This window comes from Schistocerca gregaria, unplaced genomic scaffold (assembly GCF_023897955.1).
Source record: "Schistocerca gregaria isolate iqSchGreg1 unplaced genomic scaffold, iqSchGreg1.2 ptg000378l, whole genome shotgun sequence".
Classification (NCBI taxonomy): domain Eukaryota; kingdom Metazoa; phylum Arthropoda; class Insecta; order Orthoptera; family Acrididae; genus Schistocerca; species Schistocerca gregaria.
The window spans coordinates 9046002-9071397 of NW_026061824.1; positions in this window are offsets into that span (position 1 = coordinate 9046002).

The window sequence follows — 25396 nt, forward strand, 5'->3', positions numbered from 1 at the left end:
GAAATTTAGTTATCAATTTCTTTATTACAGTGGTCACACTCACAATTTTGGACTTTTCAGTGGCTGGGGTACGATATAGCCTTTGTGTACGTTATCGCGTTGCGCAATTTCTTCCTTTTTTCCCACTCTGAGGGAGCTGTCGCCTTCTCTCAGCGCTGCCCTTTTTAGGCTTCTGGGAGGGCTTTTCTCGCGTTTTCTGTAATTTAGAGCATATTTACAAGTCCTGAGACGAACTCTTCCTGTGTGTCGTAGGTTTAAACTCAATATAGATTTTCGTTTATATTCCGGCAAATACTTTTATTTTCTATTACTCCTAGCGGCGCTCCCTAAGCTGTTCATCGCAATGACACACAAATGAGAATCCTAGCTTACAGCTACACCAGTTTATAACTTTACACAAAGATGATTCTTAACAATGACCCGCATATGCCAACACAGGCAATAAGTGACAACCTCGTGGACTTAACCTTTGTTTGCGCACTGTCGGTCTCGTAATTAATAGTGATTCAAAACTGACGCCATTTTGTCACACAAGAAACTTCGACCAAGGAGAAAGTAGACGTTTTTCACTTTAGGATATTTTCCAGGAAGTTTCCGACATTCGTAAAACAGAAACGAGATTCGACGCTGTGGAATGCAACGAGAAGTAGCAGGTAACGAATTGTTTCGGGATTCCACCATCCATGCTGCAAACGATCATCGAGCGGAAAGATAATGTTGCTGATAAGTATTAAAAAGCGGGAGCAAGCAGACCGGGCGAGGCGAAAGCTTATGGTATTGCCTTACTCAATGCAGGGTACAAAAGGTATTTGTCGGAGGTTATAGCTTAACGGAACGCTAAGTCATTTAGGGTTAGTCTGGGAACCGAAGTCTCAGATACAAATAAGGAGTGACAAGCTAGCTCCAAAGACATAAGGTCCTTTATGAGAAACTTAATTGACCAAAGGCAACCATTCGTGACAGTTGGTTCAGCATTGAAAAATGAATGAAGCTGAATTTATGTATTTTCGAACATTTGTGTGTACCTTCCGTTTCAAATACTAAAGCAAATAACATGTAAGAAAACTGGAAATACGTTAGTAAAAAGAAAATCAAAATTTTATTTCGATTTTTCCTGATTTCATCTAAAGTCGAGTTAAATAGAATTAATTATACGAACTTCGAATTGTGCAGACTCGATTGTAACGGTCCCTTGCGCTTCGAATTTTCTAGAGTCAGGAGTAATGTCTAAAAAGTAAAAACAAATCTTTTCGTACTACTATCCACGTTGCAGTGGAAGCTGGTTTGGTTGTCCTTTTTAGTATATCAGTATGATCATAGAGTCATAATCTACGTGCGCAACGCTATTACGGCATAAACGTACGTTTATTTTTACCAAAATCGCGTAAGAATGCGCTTTTGCCATGCATCCCAACTCCCTAAATCCGCCATCAGGCAAAAGAAAGTGAATACTCTTTCCTTTGTTTTCACCCTTCATCGATGACAATTGATAATGTCTTGGCAGCAGAGACCTGTTTAGCTTGAGTGAGTGCTTAAACGGAAGGCATTGACGAATAAAAATACAAAACAGATATATACGTAACGTCAGGTAACCATGAAGAAAAGCAGACTTGGTTTATTTTACCATATAAGTTAATTCTTTTAAAATCTCGTAAGTGGAAATTACAATTTTGGTCGCTTTCAACATCTAGGAATGTTCTTTATAATAGATAAGTTTCTGATATTTACTTACAGCATTCTTGTGTCTTTTCCCCTTGCATTTGGAGTTGTCTTCTCTGACTGCAGATCTTTGAGCAGCAGTGATGTCATTATCCTACATTTATGTTGGTCTGCAGCGCTGAGGTTGATCCCTCACCTGTGGTCGACTGAGAGATCATTCCAAAGCCTGGCAGGCAGCGAAAGACTTTGCGAGGGGCCGATCGTAGGGCCTCCAGAGGAAGCTTCTTGGAACGCAAATTCTGCGTGTTCACAGAAGGTGAGTTTGCTGGTAGTTCGGAACTTCAATAATAGGTGCGTAATTGGCCCACTTAGTAACATGGCTGCCAAGGAGGGGAATGACGGCAGTGTGCACAAGGTGGGGGAGTCAGTCCTGATTTGTAAAGAGTGCTTCCGGATGCCATGAAGAGTACAGGGTGCACCCAACTGCAGGTGGTGGCCCAACTCGGTGCCAATGGCGTGTGTCGCTTTGTATTGTAGGAGATTCTCTCTCCTTTTGTTAAGCGGAAATGGTAAAGACTGCCAGTCTTGCTTGCGAGATTAAAGCGGAGGTCACCATCTGCACCATCATCGACAGAACCGACTGTGGTCCTTCGGTGCAGAGCCGAGTGGAAGGTATGAATAATAGGATCAGGCGGTTATGTGACTGTGTAGGCCTCAGATACCTTGACTTGAGCCATAGGGTGGTGGGTTTCCGGATTCCGCTTAATAGGTCAGGAGTCCACTACACGGGTAGTGGGGGCGGCTGGGGTGCATTTTTAGGTTAGAGGGTCTCAGGAAAACATAGAAATGGCGTCTGTCTAAAAGGGGGCAGGTAACACACAGTAAGGTGGTTGTAGAAACGATCGGTGTTGTAAATTATCGTAGCTGTGTTGGGAAAGAACCAGAGCTCCAGGCCCTAATAGAAAGCACTGAAGCTCAAACAGTTATAGGTACGGAAACCTGGCTAAAGCCGGAAATATGTTAAGCCGAAATTTTTTCAAACGACCTAACAACGTTCAGAAGGGATAGATTAAACATAGTTGGTGCTGGAGTATTTATTGCTGTCAGAAGTAGTTTACCTTGTAGTGAAACTGAAGTAGATAGTTCCTGCGAAATAGTTTGGGTAGAGGCTGTACTTGTCAATCGGACTAAACTGGATCGTTTTACCGACCCCGACTGAGAGGATATAGTTGCTGAACAGTTCAAAGAAAACGTGAGTCTCATTTCAAATCGGTACCCCACTCCCACAATTATAGTCGGTGTTGATTTCGATCTATCCTCGATATGCTGGAAAATTTATACCTTTAAAGGCGGCGGTACGCATAAAACGTCAGCCGAAATTGTACTGAATGCTTTCTAAAAAACTTATTTTGAACAATTAGTTCGTGAGCCCACTCGAAGCATAAATGATTGCGAAGGCGTACTTGACCTCTTAGCAGCAAATATTCCTGGATGAATAGGTAGTATCATGACGAATACAGGGATTGGCGACCACAAGGCAGTTGCCTGTACACTGAATACTGTAACACCAATAACCATCAAAAAGAAACTTAAAGTACATCTGTTTAAAAAAAGCTGACAATGCTCTTAACGATTTTTAAGGAAACAGCCTCCACTCCTTCCGATCTGATCATGTAAACGTAGAAAAGATGTGGAAACACTAGATCGCGTGTTATCGATTGCAATTGAGAGATATATATACCACATAGATTAATAAGTGCATGGTACTGATCCCCCATGGACAAAACGGGTGAAATCGCTGTTGCAGAAGTAACGAAAAAGCATGCCAAATCTAAAAGAATCCAAAATCCGCAAGACTGGCAATGTTTTGCAGAAGTTCTAAATATAGCGGCTACTACAGTGCGAGATGCTCTTGATAATTTCCGCAACAAACCTCTGTTTCGAAATCTGGCGAAAAACCCAGAGATTCTGTTCATGCATAGAGTACACCAGTGTCAAGACGCAATCAGTACCTTCACTGGGCGAAAGTAACAGTGGAGTCACTGATGACAGTGCCACTAAAGTAGAGTTAAGAAACGTGGTTTTCCGAAACTCCTTCAGCAAAGAATATGAAGCCCAGTCAACAGAAAGTGCCAAAATGAGAAGCATAGAAGTGTATATCCTCGGTGTAGCAAAGCAGCTTAAATCACTTATTAAAGGCAAGGTTTCCGTTCCAGATTGTATACCAGTCAAGTTCCTCTGAGTGTGCTGATACAATAGCTCCATGTTTAGTAATTATATACAACCGCTCACAGAAAGATCCGTACCTAAAGACTGGAAAATTGCTCAGGTCACACCAATTTCTTAAAGTACTGCCTTTTGTGATGTTTAACAATACTGTTGGCAAGCGTACTTGTTACACAAATAGGCACGGCAAAGGCTTAAGGTCGTAAAAAAAATTTCAGCGTTAAACTGGATATAGTTGTAGGAGAGTATCAGAAGTAATAACCTAATGAGATCTTTAATTTCTTGTACATTAGGTTTTTCTGTTGGAGAAGATTCTCATCAGTAATTTTAATAGTCTCATAAATGTGAATGTTAGCAAGTAAATTAACTACGTTAAAGGATACGGAATTACCATCATCAGAAATGGAAAAGTTTTTAATTTTAGCTGTTAGTTAAAGGGAATTTTTGACAGTGTAGTTTTCTTCAAAAACATAATATTCTTTAAATGGTGTATCTAATTTTTTGCCGATTTCGTAGAAGCGCCGTCTGTATAGTTAACACTGTGGACAGGAAGCGAAGGCGGCGTGCAGTCGGAGTCGATGCTGGGCACCAATTGTCGGCTACGACGGGACTGCCCGGGAGGCACACTTACACTCCAGAGGCCGCACGAGTCACGGTGGATGCAGCGAAAGGTCCGCAGCAGCACTGATACTGTCGCGGTTGTGTGCACCACCTGTTCTAGTGTCTCGTGTGCACGAAGGACCTCTGCAGACCGAGTCGCAACTTTCTTAGCTCGCTAGACTGTGCAGTTGCTGATTTACAGGGGCTGTGCTCGATGCAGCCCACCTGGCAGTGGTGTGTTGCAGCGTGGCGTCAGGGCCTGACAGCTTCCGCAACTGGACAAATGAACTGGCAGTAAAAAAAAGTCACAACAACTTTCGTTTTCTGACAAAGGCTGTAGCCAAAAATTTAGTTATTGAGTTTGATGGTCTTTTCTATGTGCCTGAGCGATCATCATTACGGTGAGTTGCTGACTACTCTCAGAGTATTTGGAGTATTTGCTCGAGTTACCCGTTGCGTGTGTTATCGCCGCGGTCTCACTTCATCGACGTGGTGACTGTGACATGTGAATGGCTGGCCACATGAATGGACTTTCGTGGCGGGCAAAAATTGCAGGCCATTTCTGTGGGTCTCTCTAACGGATCGGGCCTGCCGATCCAAAGCCCATAGTTTGCCACTAATGTGCGGGTACTACCATGGACCTAGGACTGTGGTGCCCCTCCTCGGCCCCAGGCGATGTATTTCGGGAATCGTGACTGTCTCACAGCAAGTACATTGTACAGTGCGGCGTTTGATACAAAATTTATTTATTATAGTATATTTTGGCACTTCGAAAGTAGTTTATATATTTGGACGATAAGAAAAAAAAAATTTGTGGCAATCGCAGGCAGTTTGTACACTATGAAGTCATGTATTTATTGAAAGAAAAAGAATCACACAATACCTGTAGATAATAGACATAACTCAGTGAGTAATAACCGACAATTACGAACATAGAAGCATAATTTTATTAGCAGTCACCTACAGTGTTGGTTGACACACCTCTTCCCCACCTTGTACATTTATTTCGAGAGGCCTACTTTTTTCTGAGATTATTTTAAATACCATCACTGCTTTCAGGAATGTGTCTCGCAACTCCAAGAAAATGCATATTTTCGTCACCAAATGGGTTTTACTTTATGAAAATAAAATCAGTGATCTTAATTAAACATATCTACCATTGGGCTTCCTTTCTCCATCTACAAGCAGTTCACTACACAACATTTTGATGTTAGTACTTAAGATTTTTGTTCACACGTTCAGAAACACAGAGGTCATTACTTTTTTTTTTACAATTTAGGTCTTTCACTTGGGGGAAAGTTGTGGCAACCCTGTAATAGGTTTCAATTTTCAGTCTCATTGCAGCATTGTTATTTAAGACAAGGCATAAGAATGTAATGGGTTTGAATCATTGCATGTCAGTCATCCATGAAATGCCAAATCTTACACGTCATTAAGACACATTTTCAAAAGAGAAAAAAGGTACATTGCATAATATACGAAAAAATGGACTCGCTCGGTAAGGATGTTATACAAACTTAATTATGTATGTAGACAGTTCATACGTTCCGGGAATAGAGAATCTCGACTATTTTCACCCGTTATCGACATTGATCCTGGCAAGATACCGATCCCACGGATTAAAAGATTTTCGAGAATGTTTTCATTTTAATAGTATAAATGTGACGAAGTCATGCAGGAAGCAGGCGACCAGTATTATTATTTTAATAATGAACAGCCTCTGTGGCACCGCTTACCTAGACTTAACCCAGGTTTCAGTAGGGGTTACTAAACCTTCTTCAGAATAACAGTGTTTACTGTGTGTTCATAGTGGAGATCCAGTACAGCGCTCGTGGCTGCCGTATCGCGGTCGCGAAGTGGGGCCGAGGCAGTGCCAGATAAGTTTTACAGTCTGGCGATAGTTTATGAATTAGTAGCATTAACTTGGCGATGTCCACTATGGACAGACCGTAGATACTGTTATTGTGAAGAAGGTTGGGTTATCCCGACTGAAACACAGGTAAATTCTAGATAAACGGTGCAACTGAGACTGTTCATTATTAAAATTAATGTTTATACAGTTGGTGACAGGACCGCGAAATGTTGAAGATATTTAAGTATTACTGTTATTAGAGTAATTAGAAGTTCTGCATTGAGGCTAACTGCGTCTGTTCTGCGAAATTTTGCTTCACATGCAACTTTGAACGACATATGCACATGCAGTAATCACATATGGATATCTGATGACGGCTACATTCCGAAACACAATACTGCCATTCCTTGCGCGATATTTGACGTTTAGTATTGGGACCCAGTCAACATGAACGCAGAACTACTGATGTTGTAATTTGAAGTTCGATGTTGGATAACAATTTCCGTGTGATATAATAACAAATTGCCAGTTTTCGGATTTTTCCTTTACGTGTACTGTAAAACCTTGCTCCTTGCTAATTTTCATTAGTGTAGGTCAACAGAAAGTGCCCTCTAGGTCTGTATATTTTACACCGTGAAGGGAACACGACCTCAGTATGTGAAAAAAATTTCAACTTGATACATCTCCCCGTTCCTGAAGCAAAGGATCTGCAACAGACAGGCGAAAATAAGGGTAAAAGATTAAGTGGTATATTTAGCCAAAAACATGGCACACTGCACTTAAAAATACAAAAAAGAAAGGCACCGAGATTCGAACTCGCGACTTCTACTGTTCCTGCACGCTCATTATCGCTAGACTACCAAGTCCGACATTTGCTTTTTTATGCTTATGGGGGGGGGGGGGGGGGGGAGGATTTATTTTAATTGGTTGTGATGCCCAGATAACATACACGTAAACGCGATCCTGTTGCCAGTTACAGAGCAGTAAAACGCCCAACTCACATCAGTATATTGCTTTATTTGTATCACATATTCGAGCACAATTTCCATCTGTACTTGTGTAAACTTTTAAGAAGCCAATCGCCATAACTACGCTTACGTCTTTGGTCACGAGATATTTTTTGTACGCCTACTGTCAAACTCTGTATTACCTTTTGCGTCGGTAATCACGTGCTGATTACCAAGTAGCAGCCGACAGTTAATAAATGTTTTACTTTTTATCAGCGCACCTTGTATTCACGCATACGACTGTGTACAGTTCTCAGAGATTATCAGCATTAACTTCCACGCCATCCACAAGGAATCAAGAGTGGCATTAGAGCCAACCTGAAGTCTAGGCTGGTCTTCACAGTGGCACGAAATCTTGGTCAAGCAGAAAATTTATAATTCTGAACTCAGGCGTAACGAGGTACCTCAGACTGAATGAGCTCCCCCCTGCTAAGCAGCATGGATTCCGAAAACATCGACTACGTGCAACCCGACTCGAACGACAGTCTGAAAACCAGTGATCAAGGCAGACAGGGGAAAACGGTGTTTACTGATTTCCGAAACGCATTTCACTCACCAGGACAACTGTGCTTTTTAAGTGAATTGGGTTTTGCATGATCTATATTCTCGAAATTCATGCTGGCTCGCGTTGAGGTCGTTCTGTTTGACCTCAGAATATGTTCTAAGGTACTACAGCAAATCGATAGCGAAAAATAAAACTGTGCAGTTAAACAGGCGAAAAAATGCCGTACCCTATTACCGTGATGCCAAAGAGTCGCAGTTGTAACAGCTGAAATCATACAAATACATTGTTGCAACACTTAATAGGTACAAGAAATGTCACGACCACAATAGTCTGAGTTGTAGGTAAAGCAGCAAAACAGTGCAGCTGACAATCCCCGCGAATTTCCGCTAGCCCCTTGTAACTCAGGGCAGGCTGCTGCTTCTTGTGGTCGAACAGCCAACCCCTTACTGCATTCCACGGTTACGCCGATGGCGAAGGCTGTGGTACTGAGATGAGAAGAATTTAGTGCACGAAGGCTGAGGGCTTACACATCCACACTATGTTCGTTTAGGACTTAAGCTCACGTTCTCTAAACACTTCCATAGTGGAAAATGATGAAAGGTTTCTGTTCCAGTAGTGTGCTGCAGCGTTGGCTCTTGCTATACCGTGCCCAGTTGGCTGTGTTTTGCCTTGCAATGCATAACACACTCATCCACTCGCCACTTTTATTTATCATCATCCCAATGAACCATGAACCATGGACCTTGCCGTTGGTGGGGAGGCTTGCTTGCCTCAGTGATACAGATAGACGTACCATAGGGCAACCAAAACGGAGGAGTATCTGTTGAGAGGCCAGACAAAGGTGTGATTCCTAAAGAGGGGCAGCAGCCTTTTTAGTAGTTGCAGGGCAACATTATGGATGATTGACTGATCTGCCCTTGTAACACGAACCGAAACGGCCCTGCTGTGCTGGGACTGCGAATGGCTGAAAGCGAGGGGAAACTATGGCAGAAATTTTTCCCGAGGGCATGCACATTTACTGTATGGTTAAATGATGATGGTGTCCTCTTCGGTAAAACATTTCGGGGGTAAAATAATCCCCCATTCGGATCTCTGGGCGAGCTCTACTCAGTAGGATGTCGTTATCAGGAGAAAGAAAACTGACGTTCTACGGAACGGAGCGTGGAATTTCAGATCCCTTAATCGGGCAGGTAGGTTAGAAAATTTAAAAAGGGAAATGGATAAGTTAAAGTAAGATATAGCGGCAATTGGTGAAGTTCGGTGGCAGGAGGAACAAGACTTTTGGTCAGGTGACTACAGGGTTATAAACACAAAATCAATTAGGGGTAACCAGGAGTAGGTTAAATAATGAATAAAGAAAATAGTAGTGTGGGTAAGCTACTACAAACAGCATAGTAAACGCATTATTGTGGCCAAGATAGACACGAAGCCCACGCCTACCACAGTAGTAGAACTTTATATGCCAACTAGCTCTGCAGATGACGAAGAAATGTATGATGAAGTAAAAGAAATTATTCAGATAGTGAAAGGAGACGAAAATTTAATAGTCATTGGTGACTGCAATTCGGTAGTAGGAAAAGGGAAATAAGGAAACGTGGTAGGTGAATATGGATTGGGGGGGAAGAAATGAAAGAGGAAGCCATCTGGTAGAATTTTGCACAGATCATAACTTAGCTATGATTAACACTGGGTTCAAGAATCATGAAAGAAGGTTGTATATGTGGAAGAGACCTGGAGATACTGCAAAATTTCACATTATATAATGGTAAGACAGAGATTTAGGAAACAGGTTTTAAATTGTAAGACATTTCCAGGGGCAAATGTGGACTCTGGCCACAATCTATTGGTTATGACCTGTAGATTAAAACTGAAGAAACTGCAAAAAGGTGGGACCTGGATAAACTGAAAGAACCAGTGGTTGTACAGAGCTTCAACGAGACCATAAGGGAACAAATGACAGGAATGGGGAAAAGTAATACAGTAGAAGAAGAATGGGTAGCTTTGAGGAACGACGTGGTGAAGGCAGCAGAGGATAAAGTAGGAAAAAAGATGAGGGCTGCTAGAAATCCTTGGGTAACAGAAGAGATATTGAACCTAACTGATGAAAGGAGAAAATATAAAAAGGCAGTAAATGAAGCAGGCAAAAGGGTATACAAATGTCTCAAAAATGAGAACGACAGGATGTGCAAAATGGCTAAGCAGGGATGGGTAAAGGACAAATGTAAGGATGTAGAGGCTTGTCTCACCAGGGGTAATATAGATACTGCCTACAGGAAAATTAAAGAGAACCACTTGTATGAATATCAAGAGCTCAGATGGAAACTCAGTTCTAAGCAAAGAAGGGAAAGCTGAAAGTTGGAAGGAGTATATAGAGGGTCTATACAAGGGTGATGTACTTGAGGACAATATTGTGGAAATGGAAGAGGATGTAGATGAAGATGAAATGGGAGATATGATACTGCATGAAGAGTTTGACAGAGCAGTGAAAGACCTGAGTCGAAAACCTTCCATTAGAACTACTGACAGCCTTGGGAGAGCCAGTCCTGACAAAACTCTACCATCTGGTGAGCAAGGTGTATGAGACAGTCGAAATACCCTCAGACCTCAAGAAGAGTATAATAATTCCAATCTCAAAGAGAGCAAGCGTTGACAGATGAGAAAATTACCAAACTATAAGTTTAATAAGTCACAGCTGCAAAGTACTAACGCGAATTCTTTACAGATGAATGGAAAAACTAGAAGCCAACCTCGGGGAAGATCAGTTTGGATTCCGTAGAAATATTAGAACACATGAGGCAATACTGACCCTACGACTTATCTAAGAAGCTAGATTAAGGAAAGGCAAACATACATTTCCAGCATTTGTAGACTTAGAGAAAGCTTTTGACAATGTTGACTGGAATACTTGCTTTCAAATTCTAAATGTGGCAGGGGTAAAATACAGGGAGCGAAAGGCTATTTACAATTTGTACAGAAACAAGATGGCAGTTATAAGATTCGAGGGACATGAAAGGGAAGCAGTGGTTGGGAAGGGAATGAGACAGGGTTGTAGCCTCTCCTCGATGTTATTCAATCTGTATATTGTGCAAGCAGTAAAGGAAACAAAAGAAAAGTTCGGAGTAGGTATTAAAAGCCATGGAGAAGAAATAAAAACTTTGAGGTTCGCCAGTGACATTGTAATTCTGTCAGAGACAGCAAATGACCTGGAAGAGCAGTTGAACGGAATGAATAGTGTCTTGAAAGGAGGATATAAGGTGAACATCAACAAAAGCAAAACAAGGATAATGGAATGTAGTCGAATTAAGTCAGGTGATACTGAGGGAATTATATTAGGAAATGAGACACTTAAAGTAGTAAATGAGTTTTGCTATTTGGGGAGCAAAATAACTGATGAGAAGTAGAGAGGATATAAAATGTAGACTGGCAAGGAAAGCGTTTCTGAAGAAGAGAAATTTGTTCACATCGAGTATAGATTTATGTGTCAGGAAGTCGTTTCTGAAAGTATTTGTATGGAGTGTAGCCTGGTATGGAAGTGAAACATGGACAATAAGAGAATAGAAGCTTTCGAAATGTGGTGCTACAGAAGAATGCTGAAGATTAGATGGGTAGATCATATAACTAATGAGGAGGTATTGGATACGATTCGGGAGAAGACGAGTTTGTGGCACAACTTGAGTAGAAGAAGGGATCGGTTGGTAGGACATGTTCTCAGACATCACCAATTTAGTATTGGAGGGCAGCAGGGAAGGTAAAAACGTAGAGGAAGACCAAGAGAGGAATACAGTAAACAGATTCAGAAGGATGTAGGTTGCAGTAGGTACTGGGAGAGGAAGCAGCTTGCACAGGATAGAGTAGCATGGAGAGCTGCATCAAACCAGTATCAGGACTTAAGACCACAACATCCCAATGATAAAATTTGTGCTGTATTCATATTAATTTATCTCATTTTTAATACAATATACAACAAATAACTGTTTTTATGACACAAGAAATTATGTGCTGGACAGACCTATTCCTTGAAGTTGTGATTTCATTTGCCACATCATATATTTTTCTACAGTTGAGCAGAGCTATTCACTTATACTTTAGTGACATTTGTTAAGCATGTGGTTATTGATCTTCTTATGGGCTTGCCAGACACATTCACTGATGAAATTTTGTTCATCACATGAAATTAAATCCTTATACATTTGTGCACAGCTATTCACTTATGCTGTAATAACATTTGTCAAGCATGTGGTTCTTTATAAGAGTTTTAAATTTATCCTAATTTTCCAGCTCTTTGATATGTTTTGGTAGTGCATTAAAAATTTTGATTCCTTGATTACATACATGTTTCTGACTTTGGGTCCTTATTACAGCCTGTAAGTGGAGATTTTTACATTGCCGTGTATGGTAACCTGTATTGGTTTTTCATTTTGTCGCGATTTTGTTTGATCACCGACAGACATTTCAGAATGTATAATGATGGAATTGCAAAAATTTCCAATGCTTTAAAAAGGGGCCTACAACGTGTTTGATGTGGGCTCTGGGTCATTATCTGAATAGGGTGTTATTGTAATTTGAAAATCTCATTTAAACAACAATTTGTTTTTCCTCAAGGATACTATCCCATAGGCCTCAATTGACTGGAAATAGCCAAAATATACTAATCTGGTACAGTCATTACTACAAACTCTTGAAATTATTCCAAGTACAAAACATGCTGAATTGGGTTTTAGTGCTAAGCTCACCACATGGTCCTTCCAGTTTATCTTCTCATCAATGTGCATACCCAGGAATTTTGCTCACTGAACTCTTTCAAGTTGTTTCCCTCCATAGTGAGATGTAGGTCGTCATGTTCACTTATTCTTACATATTGCACATAATTTGTTTTTTTTTTTTTTTGCATTCAGTGTTAGCACTGAGCCATTTTTGTGTATCTTGTAGAACATGGTCCACAATAGTGTGCAATGACTGCTTCATAAAACAAACAATTAAACTAGTATCTTCAGCAAAACAACTTGATTCTAGCTTTTCTCTCTGGCACATGAATATAATTAATGTAAATGGGGAACAGCAAGGGGCCTAATAGACTTCTTTTGCTGCTGTAATTCCAACCACCTGCATCCTCTTTTCCAGATACCACTCAAGCCACTTTTTGGTCCGGTCCTCTGATACCTATAGCTTCAAGCTTTCCAAACATATGCTGTGGTCAACAGTGTCAAAGGCTTTTGAAAGCTCTAGATTTATCCTGACAACACTTTTTCCCCTCTCCCAATTTACTAATTATTTCCTTTGGGTTTTTTCCAGTACAGCTGTTTCGCTACTACTCCCAGCTAGAAATCCATGCTGATTACTGTTTATCAGATTCCATAATTAAGATAATGTGTCACTCTATATTTGATTAGTATCGCCAAAACCTTAGAGAAAGTTGGGAGAAGTGAGACAGGTCTGCAGTTTTCTGTTTCAAGATTATCACTCTTTTTCAACAGGGGAACGAATTTAGAAATTTTCCGTTTCTGTGGAAAAAACTTGCATATTTTTTGACAAAATACAGTTGATATGCTACACTGGGTTTTTTCTTTATTGTGTAGATACACGGTCTGGTCCATAATATTAATGTGACCACTGCCTGCAATCAAAATCGACATGCAGTGATCACTCACAGACAACACCATTAGCAGTGAAGGGTATACAAAGCATGTTGGGAGCCAGAGAAAATAGTGCAGTTGTCACTGTAAGGAGGAGACAAAATGTGCACTGTCATTGGCTTTTGGGGAAAGGGTGGAAGCATTTGGGAATGAGTAAGTCTGTAAACTGTTCGCATGTCAGTGTGGTTAAAGTATACTGTGCTCAGCAAAATGGTGCTATTCAGAATTGGTGCCGTGGATACTGTTGTGTAGTCATGGGCCACAGATGACAGGGGTGAGTGTCAGCTGCAGAGACGTGCATCTGTTAAACAACTGACCACCCAGATGAACCGAGAGGCTTTTCAAATGACAGATGGCCATTGGCATGCACATTGTTAAATGTCTGAAAGCAAAACACACTGCAACAACTGTCAGAATGGGGCACAACAGGGGAGGGAGTCTGTGGCATTCCCTGGGTGGTGATGATATTCTGGGAGGCACAAAGGATCAACAGATGTATCCGTCTGTCCTCGAGGGCCGTGTCCACCTGTACACACAGTTTGTTTTTATTCAGCATAGTGACATTTACCAGCAGTACAATGCAACACAGCTCGCAGTGTACATGTGTGGTTCAAACAGCAACAGGACGAGTTTATTACATGCCTCTAACCACCAAAGTCCTCGGATTTAAACCAACTGAGAATCTGTGGGAACCCCCCTGCCAGGGTGTATTGTCTGTGGATCCTCACATGAGAAACCTAGAACACCTGGACTTGGCAATGAAATAGTAATGGCTCCACACCCCTGTTAATACAGAACCTCACAGCCACGTGGGGGAGCCCAGTTTGATACGGGATTTTTGTGTCCTTGGAAAGTGGGCATTGTGTTGTTCTTGTCATCAACAAGCATGTCTCAAAAGCAGCATAAAATGAAAAGAATTGCATTAGGCAACTGATCGAGCCTGGATGGGGTCTGCCAGTCATTAATGCCATATGATCATTTCCATGAATCTCTTCCTGCATGTCTCGCAACGGTGTGCACTGCAAAAGGAGGTTATTCGAGGTCTTGACGGGTAGTCACATTAACGTGTCTGCTGGACAGTGTATTTTCAGAAGAAATGAAGGTAACAAACTAAATAAATCATAATTACATTATTACTTTGCAGTGAGCCACAGGAGACCAAGGTCCATTGTACCAAAATACTCATAAAACATCTTTGAACCACCAACTGAATTTGATCAGTGGAGTTCATCTCACCCTTTATGTAGGAGAAAGTAAAAAACCTCCATAGACAATTTCAGAGGAGCCTCATATCTGATAGTACACTGATAAGATATCTTTTTGGTTGTATGTTTCTGAGGAAAGGCCATAATGTTCAGACTTTGGTGACCAAGGTAGACAAAAGCTTTTAAATTTTGAAATAGTATCCTTGTTTGTTTATAGCCCAACACATTTAGCATATTTGGTCACTGTTCCTCTTTGGTACGTTTCCCTTTCTAATGCTCTAGGTGGAATGAAGTGGTCATATGGACATTGATACCTGGGAGTCACTTGCTGGGTAAGTTTGGCTGACAAGTTGCAGGTCTTTTCTGTTGACACCACGGTGGGTGACTTTCATGCTGGCGATGATGAAACAATAATAAGGACAACATATCACCCACTCTCTGAGCAGAGAGAAGGTGCGACATGACTGGAAATGAACTGCATGGCAGTCAGATATGCTGACCACTCAGTGAAGTGGGTCGATAGATGCTACTCCATGTTATTTTCCTCCCCTCATCACATATTTTATAATGTGCCTTTTACATGCTCTTTCCTCAATCCTCCTCGTATGGGATTATTCTCTCCCAAATGCTTGTCTACAAGGAATGTTGTACCACACAATGTGGCCACATTAAGATCCTAACTCGTAGTTAGTCATCGAGATGAACATTGTAAGTTGCCATTGACAGTCAGTCTCAAACACAACTGGAATCACTGCAGACCCATGTCTACTATTTTTCAACCAAATATTGTGATGGCAAGTTGCATGCAGTGGGACCCTTGCTGAAGACTATTGAGGCATAAAAATGTATATGTTGTCAGTGGAGCAAACACCACATAAACTGGACAGCAGGTGACTTGAAATGTGTGGTGGTTTAGCCTCTTTCTGAGAACATATCAAGGGCTCTGACAGCACAATAAGGTTTTTAACCTGCCATGGGCAGAGGATAAACAGAGTGTCTCAAAAGTTACAGAACACTTATGTTGTGTAACAGCATGCAAACAAATTAGACCTAAGGTATTGTCACAAAGTTTCATGCAGTTTAATCAATTTCAACATGTGTGCACCAGTGGTGGTGGGCACAATTTCCAGTCTGTTATCAGGATCGATCCACATTCAGCACATTATATCTGCATCACCTGTGGCAAGGACAGAAATGATTTTGTTCATTAAATTTTTGATGTGGTTGACAGCTGCTTGTTAGACTCTGTCCTTGGTATGTGCTCACAGAAACAAGCCCACGTTTCTAATGCCTGTTGGCCTAGAACACCAGGGAATAGGACCACCCCTGCCATTTCAGCATACCTCGTAACACCTGGTCCGCAACATCTGCCACAGTGCACCATATTGCTGGAAAAAGACTGTGTCTCGGGAGTCAGCCAGTCATAGTAACAGCCTGAGCATATCAAGGTAACTGTTTCTTTTCTGAGGATAAAATGGTCCCAGAATACCATCAACCATCAAACAACACAACACATTCCCTGTCATGTACCTCTTCCATCACAGTATGTGGATTGGTAACATATCATTATCTTCTCACAGGATATGTATATACTCTGAATTGCCAACAAAACTGGCTTACGCATGCGTATTCAAATACAGGGATTTGTAAACATACAGATTATGGCACTGCAGTCGGCAATGCCTATATAAGACAACATTTAACTGGAACAGATGCTAGATTGCTTAGTGCTGCTACAATTGCAGCTTATCAAGATTTACGTGAATTTGAATGTGGTGGTATAGTTGGCATATGAGCAATGGGACAAAGCATCTCCAACGTAAGAATGAAGTGGTTATTTTCATGAGCATTCAGTGAATATCCGGAATCTAGTAAAACATAAGATCTCCGACATCGTTGCAGCCGAAGAAAGATCCTGCAAAAACAGGACCAACAACTGAAGAGAATCATTCAAAGTGACAGAAGTGCAACCCTTCTGCAAATTGCTGCATATTTCAATGTTGGACCATGGACAAGGGTCAGAGTGTGAACCATCACCGATATGAACTTTTGTAGCGGAAGGTCCACTTGTGTACCCTTGATGACTGAACGACACAAAGCTTTATGCCTCACCTGGGTCCATCAACACCGATATTTGACTGTTGATGAGTGGAAACGCATTGCCTGGTTGGACAAGTCTCATTTCAAACTGTGTCGTGCAGTTGGACACGTACAGGCATGGAGACAACCTCTTGAATCTATGGACACTGCATGTCAGTAGGGGACAGTTGTAGCTGGTGGAGGCTCTGTAATGATGTAGGAGGCATGCAGTTGGAGTATATGGCTAGGTATGACCCTGAAAGGTGACACATACATAACCATCCTGTCCATTGGGAATTCTGATGGACTCGGTCAATTCCAGCAGGACAATGATACAGTTGGCAGGTCCAGAATTGCTACAAAGTGGTTCCTGGAACACTCTTCTAAATTTAAACACTTCCACTGGCCACTAAACTCCCCAGATTTGAACATTGAGCTTATCTGGTATGATTTGCAATGTGCTGCTCAGAAAAGATACTCACATAGCCCTCTATGCAGCATTCACAGTGTCAATTCCTTCCATCACTACTTCAGACAATAGTCATGCCCATGAGGCACAATCGATTACTAAACTTAGCCAGCACTGTACAACTGATGCGTGTTATGAAGATATAACATACTTTGCTCAGAGACAATAAAAGTGTGTGGGTAAATACTTTAATCAAAACTGAACATGAATGCCCAATAATAGAGTTAAGTTCCAATATTTCCAGCTCTTGCTATGTACATGAAGTTTACTTTTAAAAACAAGAGTAGAAGGCTTAGATATATCATGCAAGATTATTTATAGTGATATCAATGTAGGTAAGATGTAAAGAGAGATTGAGGGGGGGCAGGGTTTTTTTTTATTTAATTATTTTTGAAATAGGAAGTCTTCATAGTTGTGAAGGCAAGATTTGTCATTGAGCAAGTAGACTGGTGCTGTATCTGTGTTGAAAGATATTTCAGTTCCTTCAAGAAAGTCAGATATCTTGCCTGGTTCTTTTCTACACTGTTTGCCACAATTCTTGCCCAGTAACTCATTCTGCAAAGTCGGATTTGTTCTGGATGTTAGGACAGAGTGCATCCCTGTGCTTCTACCAGTTTGTTTATTGCAGAAGTTTGGACATACCTGACTTGTGATATTCTTGCTTAGTGCTTTCAGTATTGTGTTGCTTGTGAAGAAGCTTATTTTTATGTCATACAATTTGAAGAGGTTGGCATGAAATCTTCCTTGAGGAAGGTCAGCTTATTACAAAGATGGTCTTTCTGTTTGTGGGTGGTTGTCCAGAAACTGGTTGGTTTAATTTATGTATTACAGCGGGAATGTATTCATAACTGGAGGCAGCTGATTTTACAATTTGTGTTTCTTTTTGTCTTTCACTTGTATCCATTGGATCTTTACGCATGTGATTAAACATTCTTCTGAAGAACACATTTTTATATTGATATGGATGGTAACCCTGGTAATTGTTGGCTTCCTGGAAATTTCAGAATTTTATATAAAAAGTTTTGTTAATGTTTCATTCCTACAGTGACATGAAACGAATTGAATTTTGTGGTGTAATTTATTAATTTCTTCAGCTAGATTTTCTATTTCCTTCGGTTGTTCTGTTGAAAATAACGAAATGAGAGTGTCGCAATTTTCTGTATTCTCAATGAATAAACTTATTCTAGGTCCCTACAGCTGTTGTGTGATAATCTAGTGTAAATTCCTGCAGATAAGAAAGGGATTTTGAACTCATGTCCATATAGTTTCCATAAGCTGCACTCATATGCGATACTTATAGAAATGATTCTGGTTGTTATTGAGTACAGTGGTTCTACCTGACAGCAGTTTCTATTGATTTAATGCATTTGCTGTCCCAATAGTAATTTTTGCCACACTGTGTGTGTTTCAGGACCTGCCAAGAATAACACTGCTGCCTTCCGACAGTTCTCTCAAAACCCGGTGATGTAAGCACGGGCATTAGAATGCTTTTGAGTCTCACAGCGAGACCACTAACAAGGTTTTGCCCCCTGCTGAACACCAAACCCACAGACAGTCTGGTTTTCTTTTTGTGAAAGTGAAAATTGAACCATTGTGGGTGCTATGATTGTCAGTTTCCATTAACATGACACAAGCAGAGTGGCAGGTATTATAAAAAATGTTGCCTTATCTTGGCTAACTTCTTTGATTTGTTAAGCACTGCCCTAAAAACAGCAGAATGCCAAAGTTATGAGATATTATGCTTGATATCATTACAGCCCACTATAAACTAGAGATTGCTTCTCCCAAGTGATCAAAATGTGGTCCATAAAGAAACTTTGTTATTCCAGCAGGCAGCGGGTCATTGATGTTTAGTATGCTTGAGAGCTGTTCTTTGTTCACACAGTGTTACTCATGAAAAATGACATCTTAGGCATGTATTGACCTAACCAATGACAACTGGCTTTGGCGAAACTTATTACTAGTCAATACCTGTTATGTGTTCAGTTGATGAATTTACACATTTGTCTATCTGGCATAGCAGTTCACAATATTTTTCCCTTTCTTCTGTGGTGGTTTGTTCTCTCACACCCCTAGTCAAGAGGACCAACTGTCATGGTCTTAAATAGTCCTTGATTGGCATGCATAATCCTTCCTAGTGTCTCTAGATCTTTCAAAGGAACATAAACATCTCACTTCATTTTTCTGTCTCTTCTCAGCCTTGAGAACCCAGTTCCGTGCACCACCAAGATTATATAGCCACTGGCCTAATTGGAGTGATTCTCACACATTCTAATTTCTCATTTCATTTCCTTTTAGTTTTTTCTTTGCTTTCTGCTAAATCACAAGTTCTAGAAAACTTGTCTATTAAGTAAAACGTATGCTCCCAACATAAAGAAACTTGCAGACCACACAGAAGACCTGAAAATTTAGTTTGATTTTGGAGCAGAACAACTGATGTTGGCAGTAAAAAATTTTATAATTTTGGTGTGGAGCAACCTTACTTACCTTCTATTGTTGTGACAGAAATACTAATAAACATTTAACATGTATTTGGTCCAAAGAAGTTTATTTCTACAGTGTCTGCTAGGATGCCATTGTCTATCAGTGAACAATTTAAACCACAAAAAAGTAAATGAGAACAATAGGGTTTAGGAGCATACTTGTCACAACCATTGTAGTGGAAGTGCTTCTGCTGTGACTAACATTGTGTGAATGTTTCTAACTGGATGATAGTAAGACCATGGTCAGTACTGGAACCTGAAAGTACCTTATCTTGCTCCTGCCCTTCTGCAGTAATATAAAAATGAAACAGAGTGTCTTCCAGTGTAGAATTTTAACATTTTAAAGTAGTTCCTAGAACATGTTTCAGTGTTCAGGTTGCAAAAGAACTTTTTGGAGCATCTGTCAACGTTTTCAATTGTATAACTGTGTCAAAATGTACGTACGTCTTGTTCAGCAGTATTCAGTTTGTAAATATTTCAAGAGAGATGCTCTTTTTAATTTATTAAATGCCACATCAGTAAAGTGGCAATCTATGGGATCAAATTGAGGCAGTTTTAATATTGGACCTGGTATGGCCTACAGATGCACCATTGGTTATTTATACTAAACACAAGCCTTAGAACAAAATGAATAGCACTGAATGTAAACAAAATTTGAAAGAGGTAAGTGCTGGCACAGATTGCATTGACTTGTTTATCGAGTTTTGTATTGTTATCAGAGCTAGTAAAGTTATTGCCAATAACAATGAACATGAAGGAGTTATAAGTCTGTCTTGTATCAATTGGCCAAAATTGAAAACTAATCGGTTAATGTGAGAACAAGGGGACATAAGTGACAACATAATCTGGATCTTGGTGAAACAAACTCAAATGAATACAGATATTATTTAGTTACATTTACTAGCTGTTCTAGTTCCCCTCAACAATGTACAACTGCCTTTGGCTATGAGATTTAGCTTTATTGCAGCAAGAGAGAATGGATGCAAGGTATTTCAGTGTGTACTACAAGTATTTTGATGAATTTTCATTTTCAACAAGTAGTACATTCTGGCTGTAGGCATACAATTTTAAATGTATTGGGCCTAATTATTGTTTCTATTGTAAACATGACTAGCATTAGTGGTCATGTAAAAACAGTAGCACATATTATGTAGCTCTATTTGCTGAAGAGCTACTCAGGTCAGAATATTACAACCTATTTGTAGCCCACCTTATTGGTGAAATTACTGTAGCTGTGAAGTTGTCATTTGGAACAGAAGCGCACAATAAAGTATTTTGAGACCAGCAGAAGTGCTTTTTACCAATGTATGTAGGTAGTTCTAACAATTTTTCGTCCAGTGAGTCTTCCACCTAGCTTATGGTTTAACACTATGTAGCAGTGAGATAACAGGTGACCATCGGCATGATTAAATGTTTCTTAAACTAACTGTTTCTGTAAGTTGATAAAATTAACCCATAAGTAATAAAAATAGTCATGTATATAGTTGCACACTGAAGTCCCAAATTATATTTATAATGCAGTGTTTGTTAATGTTGTAATGTGCCTACGAAACATTTATGGTTGAAATTTACTGTAAAAGATAGATGAATTTAAAAAAAATGCTAATGGTCTTCTTAATTTTGTTGGTTCCATTGTTCCCATCACCTATTACGTATGTGAGAAATATTAGCAGTGAGGCTGTTTTGTTTTTTCGTATGGCATCGAGTAATTACTTCGTAGCTTATCCCAGAGGTTAAAAATGTTGTACTGCATGAAAGGCTTGGTAATTCTACAGAGTTGGAGTTGCACTACCTTTGAGCTGTGTACATTTTTTAAAATACAAGCAGGTATCAGTTTTATGCTGTAAATGTCTTGGTAAGCTTTCCAGTGGAACAACCAGAAATCTGTGTGCAAATTAACACCATGCAAGCAGTGTAGGTAATGGTGACAGCTCTTTTAATACACCCTGTATATGAAAACAAACTACATACACACAATTTTCGAGTGTTTAGGAGAGGAAAAGAAGCTTTTTTTATGTGACTGCCTCTAAATTTCTTTTTTTATAGGGGGAGACGATGTTGGTATATGAAGCACTGGTTACCAGTTCAGCTGAATGCATTGTCACTATTTGAGCAAGCATATTCCAGTTGTGCCATAATGTAGACAGGTGATATTTTCTGAATTGCCCCTATACCAATAGTCACACCATATCTTGAGCATTACTAACATGTCTGGCCCCACAAATTCTTTGTAAATGTAGATTTTTGTACACAATGTATGCAACTTTTTTAGGAGCACCTGCTGACCAGAGAGTAACAACCTCAGGATAAAAGCAAGTAGCTGTACAGGACAGAAGGGTTGGAGCTTGACTAAGGTAACTCAGAAAGTACCTTTGTCCTTGATTCACATTACCTGTCATGACTAGAGAGAGATAAACAAAACAATGATAGTTCAACTGTTAATTACCCCCTTGCCACACACACACACACACACACTGCTTAAACATAGTTACCATCATAAGCAAAAATTTACATTAAAAGGCGACAGGCACTTCCATTGAAGTCCTAAGTATGAGGTGCATCCTGAAAGTAATTGCCAAATCATTCTACTGCCACTGCAGCACTTGTGTTGTAGGTTCACACATTTCTCTGGTTCATTGTCTTGACACTGCAGCTCAATTTTGTGGTATTTATATTTGTTAGTGATCAGTCAAAATCTTTAGGACAACCTCTGAGCCCAGTGACTGTGAAGTGTGCTCTGTTATGTTTAGTTCCAACACACAGAACATTAAGCCAGCTGAAATTCATCAACTTGTAGACATTTACGGTGAGAAAGTGGATGAGACAGTTGAAGAAACACTCATGACGAAGCATGTGTTGGACAGCCTTCTGTTGTCACTGATGGTATGGGTGAGAAAACACATGGTTCACAATAAGAATGTATTTCAAAAACTGTTTTGCATGACTCAGTCATAAATTGCTTAAATTTTTGTGAATTGCGTTTGAAAAATGCTTTCAAAATTATGTACCTTGGCAGAGTTTTGACATTTCAGCACTGAATACAGTGATAAGGAAGATGAGTTCTTAAATAGAATCGTGACTGGTGATGAAACTTGGGGTCTTCATGACACTCCAAAATAAAATCAACAATCTATGGAGTGAAGGAACTGACAGTCCGACAATCCTCCACCACCCCCAAAAAAGAAATCATAATGAAGTTGCAAGTGCAAAGGATTCTGCGACCAACAAGGCATTCTGCTTGTTGAGTTCCTTCTCAGAGCTGAAACCATGAAAGCTGTATGATACTGCAAAACACCGAGAGAACTCCATCACACTATTCAAAACAAAAGATGCAAAACTCTCAATCGAATCATTATGATGCTTCATTTCTGCTGGTGGCACTGAAATCCTTACTAAACAATTCACTTGGGAACAGTGAGACCACCTGCCAATCAGTGCTGATCTCACATCTTCGGACTACCACTTTTACTTCATCATCAGTCAGGATGAAGGTGCTTGAACACCTATGATGATGTAAGCAAGTGTGATCAGTATTGGAGGTCTTAACTGGTATTATCTTTCTATGAAAAGGGCATAGAAAAGTTGGATTACTGCTATGACAAGTGTCTGAACAGTGGTGGCTGTTACGGTCTGAAGAAATGTTTTCATGAGTCCTTTCCCACAATGGTACTTACTTTTCTGGTATGCCTTGTATATTTTAATGCCTTTTGGCATACCAGTGTGGGTATAAAAGCTGACGGAGAACACCCCACATCCTCTTCTTTACAGCAGTCACATAATGGGGATACTCAAGCCAATATGAACCACCTATTTTCTATCAGCAGCCATGTTTGACCATGAGGTTTGATCAGCATGTTGTTGAATCTTGTGGATCATACACAGGGTTATTCAGCTGCCCCTGCCATAAAGTTTTATGGAACCTGCAACATCTTCAAGAACCACACCCATGATTTAATCTTCTCTCCTCCCTACATGATCACTGTTAGTCCTGCAAAAACAATGAACAGAACCTTTTTGTATCAAAATTAACTACATTACATTTTGTACTTTGTTGGACACCACACTTTCTGTGGCATTCAAGAAAAAAGGCATTTGAATGCCTGTCTTGTACTTTTTGTTAAATAATTCAAAAACTATGGCTTCTAGTAAAAATGTATCCCCTCCCCTCCCAAAAAGAAATGACTACATTAAATTTCAAACAAAAAGATCCTGTTCATTTTTTTATGTAGGACTAGTAATTTGCATGTAGTGGGTGAGAGAAATGAAAATCTTGCCCATGACATTTGTAGGCATTGCAAGTTGCATAAAACCCATGGGTAGGTGTAGTTTAATCATCGTGTACAGGTTTATCATGCCAAAAGAACTAATATATGATTTCTCTGGCTTCATAAACAGGTCAAGAAACATTTTACACCTCATTAATGTATAGTGTTTGCACTTTTCTTAATCAGAAAATCATTTCTCATTGCTTTCCTGACCACAGAAAATTCCTACACACAGCCAACTGTTTTTGTTGTTGTGGTCTTCAGTCCAAAGACTGGTTTGATGCAGCTCTCTATGCAAGCCTACATCTATTTGAACCTGCTTACTGTATTTCCCCTTCAACAGTTTTCCCTCCTCTCACTCAAATCCCACCAACACCAAATTGATGATTCCTCGATGCATCAGGGTATGTCTTATCAACCAGTTCCTTCTTTTACTCATGTTGTGCTGAAAATTTCTTTCAATACTATGTCCCTGGTAATTTGATCTGCAACTGCATAATTATTCCATTAGCCACCTCTAGGTGCAGTGCAGAGGGTGTCGAGTGCCAGTAGTAGTCATCTATCCACTTATTGACTACCTCTGTAACTTAGTGTTCACTGCTGCTGCCTATCATGGCGAGGACGCAGGTTTAGATTCCCTGTACTGCCAGGGATTTTTCTGGGTGAGAGGATTGGGAAAGTGTACATTCACCCTTGTGATGCCAACTGAGGAACTCGAGGACAAGAAAACTGACACAGGCAGGATAGTGGTGTGCTGGACGTCATTGGTAAACGATGACACGGTGGTCGGCCAGTACCGATGGACAGAGTTTACCTTATGTTTTATCCACGTAATCATCAAAATTTCTTCCTAGAAACACATTTCAAAAGATACCATCCTTTTCTAGCTTCAACTGCTTGTTGTTCACATCTCGTTTCGGAGCAAGGCTACACTTCACGCAGATACCTCCAGAAAAGACTCCGTAACATTTACATCCACTCCTAACATATTCCTCTTTCTCAGATATACAGTGAAGCCTGCATTTTATATCCTCTCTGTGTCAGCCAAAATCAATTATTTTGTTACCCAAATAACAAAACACTTCTATTATCTTCAGTGTCTCATTTCCTAATCTGAGAGGTTTGTCCGAAAAATACATATAAAAGTTGCATAATAACTTTATTTTACAATTATTCAGGTATTACAATATGGTCTCCTTCAAAGTGCTCACCCTGAGACGTGATACACTTCTGCCAACGCCATTTCCACTGTTGATAACATTGCTGAAAGTCTTCAGTTGTGATGTTGTTTAGTTGCCATGTCGTTTCCACATCTCCCAATGCCACACCATTACGCATTTTTGGGAACATGAAGAACTCACATGGGATTAAATCCAGTGGTGATTGAGCTTCGGGCCAAAAACACAACGAGGG